The following is a 15,126-nucleotide window of genomic DNA, read 5'->3' on the forward strand; positions in this document are numbered from 1 at the left end:
GGAGACATGGGTTCAGTCCTTGGTCAGGAAGATCCTCTGGAGAAGGAAATGGCAACCCACTCCAGTATTCTTGCCTGGAAAACACCATGGACAGAGGAACCTAGTGGGCTACAGACCACGGGGTTGCAAGAATCAGGCATGACGGAGTGACTAAGCATGCAAGCATTATTTCTGTAGATATTACAAAATATAATAGCTTTGAAAAAAGAAATGCTCCTGTGATAGAAGTGATCCAGTTGTGTCCAGTTCTTTGCAATCCTATGGAATGTAGACTGCCAGGGTCCTCTGTCCGTGGTATTCTCCAGACAAGAATACTGGAGTGGGTTGCCATGCCCTTTGCCAAGGGATCTTCCTGGACCAGGAATTGAACCCATGTTGCATGTCTCCTGAGTTAGGAAATATATTCTTTACCACCAGCACCACCTGGGAAGCCCTCAAAAGGGATTATGTGCAGCCAAATGTACTTTCTTAGATTTAGGAACCTAAAGTTTGTTCAATGTTGATATTTAAAATAAAAAATGTGAGCCTAATCAGCATATGAAATATGATACGAGACTGCATAATGAAGTGAACATTTAAATGTAATCACTGAACATAATAAAACTAACAGCAGAGAGGGTGAGTTTCTTCATCTTTGGTAATTCTGATTCTGTTTTAATTTTCTTCATCATAATAGTCATAAAAATATTTTCCAAAGCTAATTGCTTTTGGTTTTAGGATATATATTGTATTTGCATTCATTATGGCTCTTACTCTAGATGCAAATACAAAAATGTTCATGTGTCAACATCTCAGCGGATGAGAATTATAAGGTAGAGACCTGGTTGCCTTCTTGGGGTTGTTAGTAGGGTTTACCACTCAACTCTTTTAGTAGAAAGAGTATACTGAAAAGAAGTCTAGTTGATTCAAACAGTGCATAGGTATCTTTTTGTAAAAAAAAAAAAAAAAAAAAAAATAGAAAAAGTAAAATTCTCTTCTATATTTATTTACAGGTTTGACTCATGTTTACTTATCACATTTATCACTTATTCCTTCCTTTCTCTTTCCTATCCCCCATCTCTCCCTCTCTCTCCCTCTTTCTTTCAGTCTTTCTTCTTTTCTTTCAAACATTGAAATCCCACAGTGAGGAAAGCAAAGGGAAGCAAAGTGAATTTATCAAGGCCTCTAATTGGAATGCTTACTGCCAGAATGATGCCTTCACTACCACAGACTGTACTCTCATCAGATTTTTAAATTTTCCAGTTGGATTAGAAAATGAGAAAAGCTCGAGGTTCATCATTTGAATATTGGAACTTTTAAGTTTGAAGAGATGCAGCCAAAATCTACTGACATTATGACTAATGCAGATGGAGATAACAACTTCAGACTCTACCAGTTGTAGAAGGTTCTCTAAAGATGCTCATTTTATGCCTACATATCAATTCCACATTAAATATTTCTTAATAAAGTATTTTAGTTGCAAGAGCAATGAGGTGTAAGAACCCTCATTGAGTAAGTGTCAGGGTCTTTAATCAGTTGTGGTGTCAACCATGGACACAGTTCATTAATCACAGGCTGCATTTCTCTCTTCCACCAGTTCAGTGGCTCAGCTGTGTCCGACTCTTTGTGACTCCATGGGCTGCAGGACATCAGGCCTCCCTGTCCATCACCAACTCCCAGAGCTTACACAAACTCATGTCCATTGAGTCAGTGATGCCATCCAACCAACTCATCCTCTGTTGTCCTCTTCTTTCTCCCGCCTTCAGTCTTTCCCAGCATCAGGGTCTTTTCCAATGAGTCAGTTCTTTGCATTAGGTAGCCAAAGTATTGGAGATTCAGTTTCAATGTCAATGCTTCCAATGAATATTCCGGACTGATTTCCTTTAGTATGGACTGGTTGCATCTCCTTGCAGTCCAAGGGACTCTCAAGAGTCTTCTCCATCACCACAGTTCAAAAGCATCACATCTTCAGCGCTCAGCTTTCTTTATAGTCCAACTCTCACATCCATACATGACTACTGGAAAAACCATAGCCTTGACTAGATGGATGTGTGGTGGCAAAGTAATGTCTCTACTTTTTAATATGCTGTCTAGGTTGGTCAAAACTTTTCATCCAAGGAGCAAGCCTCTGTTAACTTCATGGCTGCAGTCACTATCTGCAGTGATCTTTGAGCCCCCCAAAATAAAGTTTGCTACTGTTTCCACTGTTTCCCCATCTATTTGCTATGAAGTGATGGGACCGGATTCCATGATCTTAGTTTTCTGAATGTTGAGCGTTAAGCCAACTTTTTCACTTTCCTTTCACTTTCATCAAGAGGCACTTTTGTTCTTCTTCACTTTCTGCTATAAGAGTGGTGTCACCTGTATATCTGAGGTTATTGATATTTCTCCCATCAATCTTGATTCCAACTTGTACTTCATCCAGCCCAATGTTTCTCATGATGTACTCTGCATATAAATTAAATAATCAGGGTGACAATATACAGCCATGATGTACTCCTTTTCCTATTTGGATCCAGTCTGTTGTTCCATGTCCAGTTCTAACTGTTGCTTCCTGACCTGCATACAGGTTTCTCAACAGGCAGGTCAGGTGGTCTGGTATTCCCATCTCTTTCAGAATTTTCCACAGTTTGTTGTGATCCACACAGTCAAAGGCTTTGGCATAGTCAATAAAGCAGATAGATGTTTTTCTGGAACTCTCTTGCTTTTTTGATGATACAGCGCATATTGGCAATTTGATCTCTGGTTCCTCTGCCTTTTCTATGCATAACACATGATCAGAAATGCTGGTCTAGAGGAAGCACAAGCTGAATCAAGATTGCTGGGAGAATTATCAATAACCTCAGATATGCAGATGACACCACCCTTATGGCAGAAAGTGAAGAACTACTAAAGAGCCTCTTGATGAAATTGAAAGATGAGAGTGAAAAAGTTGGCTTAAAGCTCAACATTAAGAAAACTAAGACCATGGCATCCGGTCCCATCACTTCATGGCAAATAGATGGGGAAACAGTGGCTGACTTTCTCTTTGGGAGCTCCAAAATCACTGCAGATGCTGATTACAGCCATGAAATTAGCAGACATTTACTTCTTGGAAGGAAAGTTATGAACATCCTAGACAGCATATTAAAAAGCAGAGACATTACTTTGTCAACAAAGGTCTGTCTAGTCAAGGCTGTGGTTTTTCCAGTAGTCATGTATGGATGTGAGAGTTGGACTATAAAGAAAGCTGAGCGCTGAAGATGTGATGCTTTTGAACTGTGGTGTTGGTGAAGACTCTTGAGAGTCCCTTGGACAGCAAGGAGATCCAACCAGTCCATCCTAAAGAAAATCCATCTTGAATATTCATTGGAAGGACTGAGGTTGAAGCTGAAACTCCAATACTTTGGCCACCTGATGCGAAGAGCTGACTCATTTGAAAAGATCCTGATGCTGGGAAAGATTGAGGGCAGGAGGAGTAGGGGACGACAGAGGGTGAGATGGTTGGATGGCATCACTGACTCAATGGACATGAGTTTGGGTGAACTCTGGGAGTTGGTAATGGACAGGGAGGCCTGGCGTGCTGCAGTTCATGGGGTAGCAAATAGTCGGACATGACTGAGGGACTGAACTGAATTGAACTGAAACTGTATCTGCTTTGTGTTTTTCCACCTGCAGGCTGTCATAAATATTGCATACTTAGAAAAAGAAAAAAAAAACAATGAATAAGGAAAATTCTAGAAATTTTTACTATTTAGTTTGTATTTAAAAGAATACATATCATGATATAGTTTGTTTGGGAATTTATGGATTTTTATAGTATGTGTCTTCCTTCCTCCCTTTTCTTTCTTGGCCAAGCCATGCAGCTTGCCGTTCCTCAATCCATGCAGTTCCTCAACCAGGGATTGAACCTTCACTCTCTGAAGTGAAAGGGCAAAGTCTTCACCACTGGACCACCAGGGAATTCCCAGAAAGTATCTTTTAAAAATAAATAATGACATATATATATACACTACCATATGTAAAATAGATAGCTAGTGGAAGCTGCTGTATAGTTTCTGACTATATAGGAAGCTGGTAAAGAATCTGCCTCCAGTGCGGGAGACCTGGGTTCAATGCCTGGGTTGGGAAGATCCCCTGGAGAAGGGAAAGGCTACCCACTCCGGTATTCTGGCCTGGAGAATTCCATAGACTGTACAGTCCACGGTATCGCAAAGAGTTGGACATGACTGAGCGACTTTCACTTCTTCACTTCATGAAGGTGCAATAGTATTATGTCTAAGAAATAACGAAAACCACCACAATATTGTAAAGTAATTAACCTCCAATTAAAATTAAAAAAAAAAACACAACAATGTACAGACCTTAAATAAATAAACAATGCTGTAGGGAAAACAGTACTGATAGACTTGCCCAAGGTTGCCACACACTTTCAATCTGTAAAATACACATTATCTGGGAAGCTCAATGAAGTAAAACAATGAAATGAGATCTGCCTGTAACAATTTTTCTATTTACACTTCATGGACTAGACTATAAACTTAACTTTTACATGCATTGTGAAACCCCACATTTCATGTGACTCCATTTATTGTGACATTTGTTTCATTGTGGAACAAAACCCACAATATTTCTAAGCTATATCTATGTTTCTTTCCACTAAGTTGATAATTATCACAATTCATTCATGATGATTTTAAGGGCTGGTAAAGACAGCGAATAAACAAATTATAACTGTCATAAATTTCCTTTTGTCAAACATTTACTCAGTAAAGTTTTATTTTATGTAAAATGCATTGTGGTCATTCACCTAAAGTGGCTCTTATTTTTTGTTTTTCCTCAATCACTCACATAGAGTGGTATAGTATTTGTATACATCCTAGGTACATCCTCCCGTATAATTTCAATGATCTCTAGATTATTTATAATACCTAGTACAACATAAATGGGATATAAATAGCTGCCAATGCATGGAAAATTGAGGTTTTGCTTTCTTGAACTTTCTGTAATTGTGTGTTTGTTTGTTTGTTTTTTTATTCAAATATTTTGGATCCTCAGTTGATTGAATCCACAAAAGCAGAAGCTGCAGATAAAGAGGGCTGGCTAAAATTTAGAAAACTTGTGATTACTATGTACTTTCTCCTCTCTTCAAAATATATAAAATTACTTTTGAAGATTAGATAGGCCTTTGTCAGCCTTATAACCTGAAGATGTCTTTATCAAAAACTTGGAGGCCATCTTTTTAAAAATGCAAGCATTGACATAGATAACATCCCTACCTCCCAGGTTCTGTGGGGAAGTAGGAGCTTAACTTTGGTAGGGGTTTACTCCAGGTTGCAAAATTACTTCCTGTTATAAAGATATGGGTTTCTTTCTTTATCTGGATAAAGCCAATTATCCAGTATAGATGGTTACCTCAATAACCAGATAAAGTTAGGATGAACTCTGTGTGACAGACAAAAGAGCACTGTCAAATCCTGTTCCTTGAAGACTAGCTATTAGCCATCTTGAAAACATATGTGGGATGGGTTGTACTGTTGTATATAAAAGGTAGGATTTCTTTCTGTTTTCATATTCTTATAGTGGGTTGCCTGTATTGTGTGTTTCATTCTCACTGAGAACTTTTGGTTCAGTTCAGTTCAATCGCTCAGTCCTATCTGACTCTTTGAGACCCATGGACTCAAAGGGAGTCCTCCCTGTCAATCACCAACTCCCGGAGTTTACACAAACTCATGTCCATTGAATCAGTGATGCCATCCAACCATCTCATCCTCTCTCATCACTTTCTCCTCCTGCCCTCAATCTTTCCCAGAATCAGGGTCTTTCAAAGGAGTCAGTTCTTCATATAGGGTGGCCAAAGTATTGGAGTTTCAGCTTCAACATCAGTCCTTCCAATGAACACTCAGGGCTGATCTCATTTAGGATGGACTGATTAGATCTCCTTGCAGTCCAAGGGACTCTCAAGAGTCTTCTCCAACACCACAAAGCATCAATTCTTCGGCAATCAGCTTTCTTTATAGACCAACTTTCACATCCATACATGACTACTGGAAAAACCATAGCCTTGACCAGATGGAATTTTGTTGGCAAAGTAATGTCTCTGTTTTTTAATATGCTGTCTAGGTTGGTCATAGCTTTTCTTCCAAGGAGCAAGTGTATTTTAATTTCATGGCTGCAGTCACAATCTGCAGTGATTTTGGAGCCCCCCAAAATAGTCTGCTATGTTTCCACTGTTTCCCCATTTATCTGCCATGAAGTGACAGGACCAGATGCCATGATCTCAGTTTTCTCAATATTGAACTTTAAGTCAAATTTTTCACTTTTCTCTTTCACTTTCATCAAGAGACTCTTTAGTTCTTCTTCACTTAGAGCTTATTCAATAACAAAACTGTATTTTCATTTTCTAACATGTATATGAAGAGTATTTCTGGATTAGGAGATTTTGCTTTTAGTTATAGTTCTCCAAAAATTGATGTCATTAATAATATAGAGATATGTCATTTCACGGCACCCACCCATCAGAATAAGATCCAGTTTCCCTCTCAGTCAGTCTCTCCAATCAGGAAACTTAATCCATAAGCCTCTTATCCTTCTCCATCGGAGGGCAGACAGACTGAAAACCACAATCACAGAAAACTAACCAATCTAATCACATGGACCACAGCCTTGTCTAACTCAATGAAACTATGAGCCTTGCCATGTAGGGCCATTCAAGATGGACAGGTCATGGTGGAGAAGTCTGACAAAACGTGGTCCACTGGAGAAGTGAATGGCAAAACATTTCAATATTCCTGCCTTGAGAACCCCATGAAGAGTATGAAAAGGCAAAAATGTAGGAGACTGAAAGATGAACTCCCCAGGTCAGTGGTGCCCAATATGCTACTAGAGATCAGTGGAGAAATAACTCCAGAAAGAATGAAGAGAAGTAGCCAAAGCAAAAACAACACCCAGATGTGACTGGTGATGGACGCAAGGTCTGATGCTGTAAAGAGCAATATTGCATAGGAAACTGGAATATTAGGTCCATGAATCATGGCAGATTCGAAGTGATCAAACAGGAGATGGCAAGAGTAAACGTTGACATTTTAGGAATCAGTGAACTAAAATGGACTGGAATGGGTGAATTTAACTGGAATGCAAAAGCAGGAAGCCAAGAAACACCTGGAGTAACAAGCAAATTTGGCCTTGGAGTGCAGAATGAAACAGGGGAAAGGCTAATAGAATTTTGCCTTTGCTAAGAGAATGTACTGGTCATACCAAACACCCTCTTCCAAAAACACAACAGTAGTCTCTACACATGGACATCACCAGAAGGTCAACACCAAAATCAGACTGATTATATTCTTTGCTGCCAAAGATGCAGAAGCTCTATACAGTCAGAAAAAACAAGAACGGGAGCTGATTGTGGCTCAGATCATGAACTCCTTGTTTGCAAATTCAGACTTAAATTGAAGAAAGGAGAAAAACACTAGACCATTCAGGTATGACCTAAATCAAATCCCATATGACTATACAGTGGAAGTGAAAAATAGTTTTAAGGGACTAGATCTGATATACAGAGTGCATGATGAACTATGGATGGAGGTTCGTGACAGTGTACAGGAGACAGGAATCAAGATCATCCCCAAGAAAAAGAAATGCAAAAAAGCAAAATGGCTGTCTGAGGAGGCCTTACAAATAGCTGTGAAAAGGAAAAAAAAAAAAAAAAAAAGCTGTGAAAAGAAGAGAAGTGAAAAGCAAAGGAGAAAAGGAAAGATACAGCTATTTGAATGCAGAGTTCCAAAGAATAGCAAGGAGATATAAGAAAGCCTTCCTCAGCAACAAATGCAAAGAAATAGAGGAAAATAATAGAATGGGAAAGACTAGAAATCTCTTCAAGAAAATTAGAGATACCAAGGGAACATTTCATGCAAAGATGGGCTCAATAAAGGACAGAAATGGTAGGGACCTAACAAAAGCAGAAGATAGTAAAAAGACGTGGCAAAAATACACAGAAGAACTGTACAAAAAAGATCTTCACGACCCAGATATTCACGATGGTGTGATCACGGATCACCTAGAGCCAGACATCCTGGAATGTGAAGTTAAGTGGGCCATAGGAAGCATCACTAAGAACAAAGCTAGTGGAGGTGATGGAATTCCAGTTGAGCTATTTTAAATCCTAAAAGATGATGCTGTGAAAGTGCTGCACTCATTATGTCAGCAAATTTGGAAAACTTAGCAGTGCCCACAGGACTGGAAGAGGTAAGTTTTCATTCAAATCCCAAAGAAAGGCAATGCCCAAGAATACTCAAAGTACCGCACAATTGCACTCATTTCACACGCTAGTAAAATAATGGTCAAAATTCTTCAAGCCAGGCTTCAGCAATATGTGAACTGTGAACTTCCACATGTTCAAGCTGGTTTTAGAAAAGGCAGAGGAACCAGAGATCAAATTGCCAATATCTGTTGAATCATCGAAAAAGCAAGAGAGTTCCAGAACATCTATTTCTGCTTTATTGACTATGCCAAAGCCTTTGACTGTGTGGATCACAATAAACTGTGTATAAGTTTGAAAGAGATGGGAACACCAGAATACCTGACCTGCCTTTTGAGAAACCTGCATGTAGGTCAGGAAGCAACAGTTAGAACATGATGTGGAACAACAGACTGGTTCCAAACAGGTAAAGAGTACGTCAAGGCTCTATATTGTCACCCTGCTCATTTAACTTATATGCAGAGTACATCATCAGAAACGCTGGGCTGGAAGAAGCACAAGCTGAAATCAAGATTGCCAGAAGAAATATCAATAACCTCAGATATGCAGATTACACCACCCTTATGGCAAAAAGTGAAGAACTAAAGAACCTCTTGATGAAGGTGAAAGAGGAGAGTGAAAAAGCTGGCTTAAAGCTCAACATTCAGAAAACTAAGATCATGCCATCTCATCCCATCATTTCATGGCAAATGGATGGGTAAACAGTGGAAACAGTGGCTGACTTTATTTTTTTGGGCTCCAAAATCACTGCGGATGGTGATTGCAGCCATGAAATCAAAAGACACTTACTCCTTGTAAGAAAAGTTATGACCAACCTAGACAGCATATTAAAAAGCAGAGGCATTAGTTTGTCAACAAAGGTCCATCTAGTCAAGGCTATGGTTTTTCCAGTAGTCATGTATGGATGTGAGAATTGGACTATTAAGAAGTCTGAGCGCTGAAGATGTGATGTTCTTAAACTGCGGTGCTGGAGAAGACTCTTGAGAGTCCCTTGAACTGCAAGAAGATCCAACCAGTCCATCCTAAAGGAGATCAGTCCTGGGTGTTTGTTGGAAGGACTGATGTTGAAGCTAAAAGTCCAATACCTTGGCCACCTGATACGAAGAGCTGACGCATTTGAAAAGACCCTGATGCTGGTAAAGATTGAGGACATAAGGAGAAGGGGATGACAGAGGATGAGATGGTTGGATGGCATCACTGACTCAACGGACATGAGTTTGGGTAAACTCCAGGAGTTGGTGATGACGGGAGGTCTGCTGTGCTGCCGTTCATGGGGTTGCATAGGGTCGGACATGACTGAGCGACAGAACTAACACACACACACTAGTAAAGTAATCGTCAAAATTCTCCAGGTCAGGTTTCAACCATACGTGAACCGTGAACTTCCAGAGGTTCAAGTTGTTTTTAGAAAAGGCAGAGGAACCAGAGATCCAATTGCCAACATCCACTGGATCAGTGAAAAAGCAAGAGAGTTCCAAAAAAATATCTATTTCTGCTTTATTGACTATGCCAAAGCCTTTGACTGTGTGGATCACAAAAAACTATGGAAAATTCTGAAAGTGATGCAGATAGCAGACCACCTGACCTGCCTCTTGAGAAACGTGCATGCAGGTCAGGAAGCAACAGTTAGAACTGGATATGGAGCAACGGCTTGTTCCAAATAGGAAAAGGAGTTTCAAGGCTGTATATTGTCAGCCTGCTTATTTAACTTATATGCAGAGTACATCATGAGAAACACTGGGCTGGAGGAAGCACAAGCTGGAATCAAGGTTGCTGGGAGAAACATCAATAACCTCAGATATGCAGATGACACTACCCTTATGGCAGAAAGTGAAGAAGAACTAAATAGTCTCTTGTTGAAAGTGAAAGAAGAGAGTGAAAAAGATAGCTTAAAGCTCAGCATTCAGGAAACGAAATTCATGGCATCTGGCCCCATCACTTCATGGCAAATAGATGGGGAAACAGTGGACACAGTGGTAGAGTTTGCTCTTTTTTTGGGGGGGGGGAGGGGGTCTAAAATTACTGCAGATGGTGACTGCAGCCATGAAATTAAAAGACACTTGCTCCTTGTAAGAAAAGTTATGGCCAATCTAGACAGCATATTAAAAAGCAGAGACATTATTTTGCCAAGAAAGTCTGTCTAGTCGAAGCTATGCTTTTTCCAGTAGTCATGTATGGATCTGAGCGTTGGACTCTAAAGAAAGCTGAGTGCTAAGGAATTGATGCTTTTTAACTGTGGTTTTGTCTGAGAAGACTCTTGAGAGTCCTTTGGACTGCAAGGAGATCCAGCCAGTCAATCCTAAAGGAAATCAGTCCTGAATATTCATTGAAATACTGATGTTGAAGCTGAAACTCCAATACTTTGGCTACCTGATGTGAAGAACTGACTCCTTTGAAAAGACCTGGTGGTGGGAAAGATTGAAGGCATGAGGAGAAGGGAATGACAGAGGATGAGATATTTGCATGACATCACCGACTCAATGGATATGAGTTTGAGTAAGTTCCGCGAGCTGATGATGGACAGAGAGGCCTGGCATGCTGCAGACCATGGGGTCTCAAAGAGTCAGACATGACTGAGCAACTGAACTGAACTGATGTCATTTCAGAGCAATGAGTGCAATCAATTAATTTTATTTTACAGATTAAAATATACTTGACCAATTCATTAAATATGATTGCTTCTTCTTAATGTTATACACTGATTTTATTGTTAGATTGATAAATCACTGGCCTTCATAATTAATAATTGTTATATACATTTGCTTGTTTTGGTTTCGTGGCTGGCACATCTTTAATAATCTCTAACCTGTTAGCAAAACATCTGTACTAATTCCTAAAGTTCCTTTTAGAAAGTAATTTCTCACATATGATTATGTGCCAGACTATATACTGTGACTGTGGATACAAGACAAGGCAAGATGGTCACAGGGAAATGGATTTTTGAAATTGTCTTTTTAAACAAGCCCCTGTGAGGCAGGGCTCTGGAACCCACATTTTATGAAATACCATTTATGAAACTAACTACCCTCCCTCTATTTCTTTCCACATCCAAACTCCAAAACCTTAATATATCTAAAGAAAATTGCTTAACACATTTGCATTTGAACACTCAGGTTGCAATATTATATGTACAACACTGTATAGATCTCCCCATGTACAAATGAATCTAGAAGGGACTCCATCAAAAATTATATATTGAGAAAGATGAAGGCATATTTTCTTTTTACCAGGTTCCAGGAGTCTCATACATCTTATCTGTTCTTCACTGTCAGCTCTTTTAATGAATTTCCCTGATCACCAAGACCTGCAACCCCTGGCTCTACCATCAGACTCCTACCATCGCTCATTCACATTGCTTTTATTGCATTCATTATAATACAATATATACCTACTTGTTTCCCTTTTATGCTATAAATTACTTGCAGTTGGGAAAATTTTCTTATTTACATTTTCAACTATGCTAAGTTGAAAAGCAGGTACACAAATAATTTTGGATACTTACATAAGTGTACCTGCATACAAATTTGTATTTGTTGTCAGAAAAATTATTCAAATTTAGAAAAAAAAAAAAAAAACCACAAAGAAATGGACAGAATTATCTTTAAGTATCACATAGGAGCAACAGCTACCCAAGAATTGTCTCAGGAGGAATTTGGTTCCTGTCACTGTTTTTCTTCATTATAGGTCCCAGACTTCCCTTGCTAACTTGTAGATTTCCTCCAGCAGAGTTGAGGATAATTTCTGTGTGGTGGAACAGATAACCATAATGACTGATGGTCTGTTAGATACTAACCAGTTTGTATCTAACTAAAGAGAGTTTGTATGCTCTCTTAATATTTATTCATTAAATTGACTATAAATACCCTAATTTCTGAAATTCTCCTTAAGCTGCTAACAATACCACTGCTTCCCTCATTAATCAATGAGTTAAACAGGATCTTTGGCAGAGATTTCTATAAGATTTGCCTGAGAGTAATAATTTTAACTTTTTGAAAGTTAAGCTTTAACAGTAGTATTTTTTCTATTAAAATAACTATTCCTCTTTCCAAACATCACTTAGAAGTTATTTACATGTTAATAAAATCAAGCTGTTTTGAAATAATCTCCTTATAAAAAACTACAAAGTATACAAACAAATTTTATTTAAGCTAAAAAAATCTCTTCAATATGCTCTAAAATAGAAAATCTAGCATCCTGTTTAGTTTATTATCAATAATAGGCTTATTTTAACCACTATCTTGCTAAGTCTATGAAAGTGTATCTGTCCTCAGCATTGACTTTGGACATCAATGACATGACAGGTCATGTTCCCAGGGAAATGAGGTATTTTTTAATCTAAATCTTTCCCAAAGACACAAAAAGAGCCTTTGATGAGACTCATAAAGTGCTATTAATTGGCACAATTTTGTAAATCAACTATACTTCAATTAAAAATGCTATTAATTTGAGTTATAGACCATGATTAATCATCTTCCAAATTTTAGAGTGGGTAGAGATCTCTTAAACGATTATTTGTGCTTAAAGATTTATTAGAACGAATCTTAGCCTTATGGTGGGGACAAGGACCAGGTGCTTCGGAGCTTCCACATCTCACTGGCGGGGGCAGCAATGCTGTTACCCATGGGCCGTCTTACCAGCATCTCAGTTATTATTTGAAAAACAAAAGAATGTTCAGATATGAATGCTTCCTAAATCCAAAGTTCACCGCAGCAGGATAAGTATTGTCACCCAGAGGCTTCAATCAAATCCAGGCCCTGACACTTAGTAACTCTCCATCTGTGAGTAACGTCAGAGCCTCAACCTCCAGTTAGGATGCAGATATAAACCTGCATTTCAATTGTCAACTCTCAGGCATAGAGCTTCTGTCACTTGAATTTAGGCAGCTGCTGAGGGCAAACTGAGGCAACGCTCCTTAAGAGAGAGAGGGGACTCTGATGGGATGGGGCTGAGAAGATCCAGAACAGCGGGGGTTCTTTAGAACATTGCCCCTCCCCCACATCACTGTTGTTATAACCAAAGGTTTTATTGTTTCATCCAGACTTGTTCTTGTTGGAGAGGTTGTAAATAACTTTTCAAAGAATCTGAAAATGCCACTTGAATGGTCATCTTATGTTGTCGACTGGTTACAACATTGCTGAGAACCTCAAGGTTTCCGTCCTAGGCTCTTCTGAGAGTCTTCTGGCTGATCACTCATCTCCGTTTTTTCTCTCAACCTTCAAGAATGTTGTTAGGATCAACTGTCCCACAAACAAATATTATTTTAACTTCCTTGTCTAAAAACCTCTTCAAGAAAACTGAACAAAAAATATCCTCTACTTGTCTCGCAATGTAAATTCTGTCTTTCAGCATTTGGATATTATAAGCTGAACTATGTCTCTAAAAAATCCATGTTGAAGTCCTAACCTGGCCCAGCACCTCAGAATGCGATTGGTTTGGAAGGCTTAAAGAGGTAATTAAGGTGATAAAAGGCCATTTGTGTGCCCCTAATCCCATATTACTGGTGATCTTATTAGAAAAGATTAGAACATGAACAACACACAGACTGAGGGGAAACCTGTGAGGACATGGAGAGGATTTGACCATCTGCAAGCCGACATCTGTTGGATCATAGAAAAAGCAAGAGAATTCCAAAAAACTTCTACTTCTACTTCACTGACTACACTAAAACCTTTGTGTGGATCACAAGAAACTGTGGAAAATTGTTAAAGAGATGGGAATACCAGACCACCTTACCTGCTTCCTGAGAAATCTATATGAAGGAAAAGAAACAGCAGTTAGAACCAGACATTGAAGAACAGAGTGGTTTAAAACTGGGAAAGGAGTACATCAAGACTGTATATTGGCCTCTGCATATTTAACTTATATGCAGAGTACATCATGTGAAATTCCGGGCTAGATGAAGCATAAACTGGAATCAAGATTGCCGGGAGAAATATCAATAACCTCAGATATGCAGGTGACACCACCCTTATGGCAGAAAGCAAAAGGAACTAAAGAGTCTCTTGATGAAGGTGAATGAGGACAGTGAAAAAGCTGGCTTAAAATTTAACATTCAAAAAACTAAGAGCATAGCATCCGATCCCATCACTTCATGGCAAATAGACGGGGAAACAATGGAAACAGTAACAGATTTTATTTTCTTGGGCTCCAAAATCATTACAAATGGTGACTGCAACCATGAAATTAAAAGGTACTTGCTCCTTGGAAGAAAAGCTATGACAAACCTAGACAGCATATTAAAAAGCAGACACATTACTTTGACAACAAAAGTCTGTATAGTCAAAGCTATGGTTTTTCCAGTAGTCATGTATGGATGTGAGAGTTGGACCATAAAGAAGGCTGAGCGCTGAAGAATTGATGCTTTCAAACTGTGATGTTGGAGATGTTGGAGAAGACCCTTGAGAGTCCCTTGGACTGCAAGGAGATCAAACCAGTAAATCCTAAAGGAAATCAGTCCTGAATATTCATTGGAAGGACTGATGGTGAAGCTGAAACTCCAATATTTTGGCCACCCAATGTAAAGATCTGACTCCTTGGAAAAGACCCTGATGGTGGGAAAGACTGAAGACAGGACAAGAAGGGGACGGCATGGAAGAGATGGTTGGATGGCATCACCGACTCAATGGACATGAGTTTGAGCAAGCTCTGGGAGATGGTGGAGGACAGGGAAGCCTGGCATGCTGCAGACCATGGGACTGCAAAGAGTTATGCATAACTGAAGTTACTTAGCAGCAGCACCAGAAAGTCTAGGAGTAGGCCTCAGAAGAAGTCAAACCTGCTGATACCTCATCCTAGAATCCCAGCCTCCAGAACAGTGAGAAAATAAAATTTAAGCCACCTAACCTGTGATATTTCCATAGGACAACCTTAAGCAAACTGATACATACATCTTAAAAGAAATCTTCACTAAG

At 39.2% G+C, this 15,126-nt stretch overlaps 1 protein-coding gene across 15 annotated transcripts in view; it reads right to left on the bottom strand.

The window, feature by feature from the left end:
- The window catches only part of KHDRBS2 (KH RNA binding domain containing, signal transduction associated 2), a 714,887-nt gene that overhangs the window by 213,874 nt on the left and 485,887 nt on the right, over positions 1-15,126 (bottom strand). The window lies entirely within an intron of this gene.

The sequence above is a fragment of the Cervus canadensis genome, chromosome 28 (genome assembly GCF_019320065.1).
Source record: "Cervus canadensis isolate Bull #8, Minnesota chromosome 28, ASM1932006v1, whole genome shotgun sequence".
Taxonomy (NCBI): Eukaryota; Metazoa; Chordata; class Mammalia; order Artiodactyla; family Cervidae; genus Cervus; species Cervus canadensis.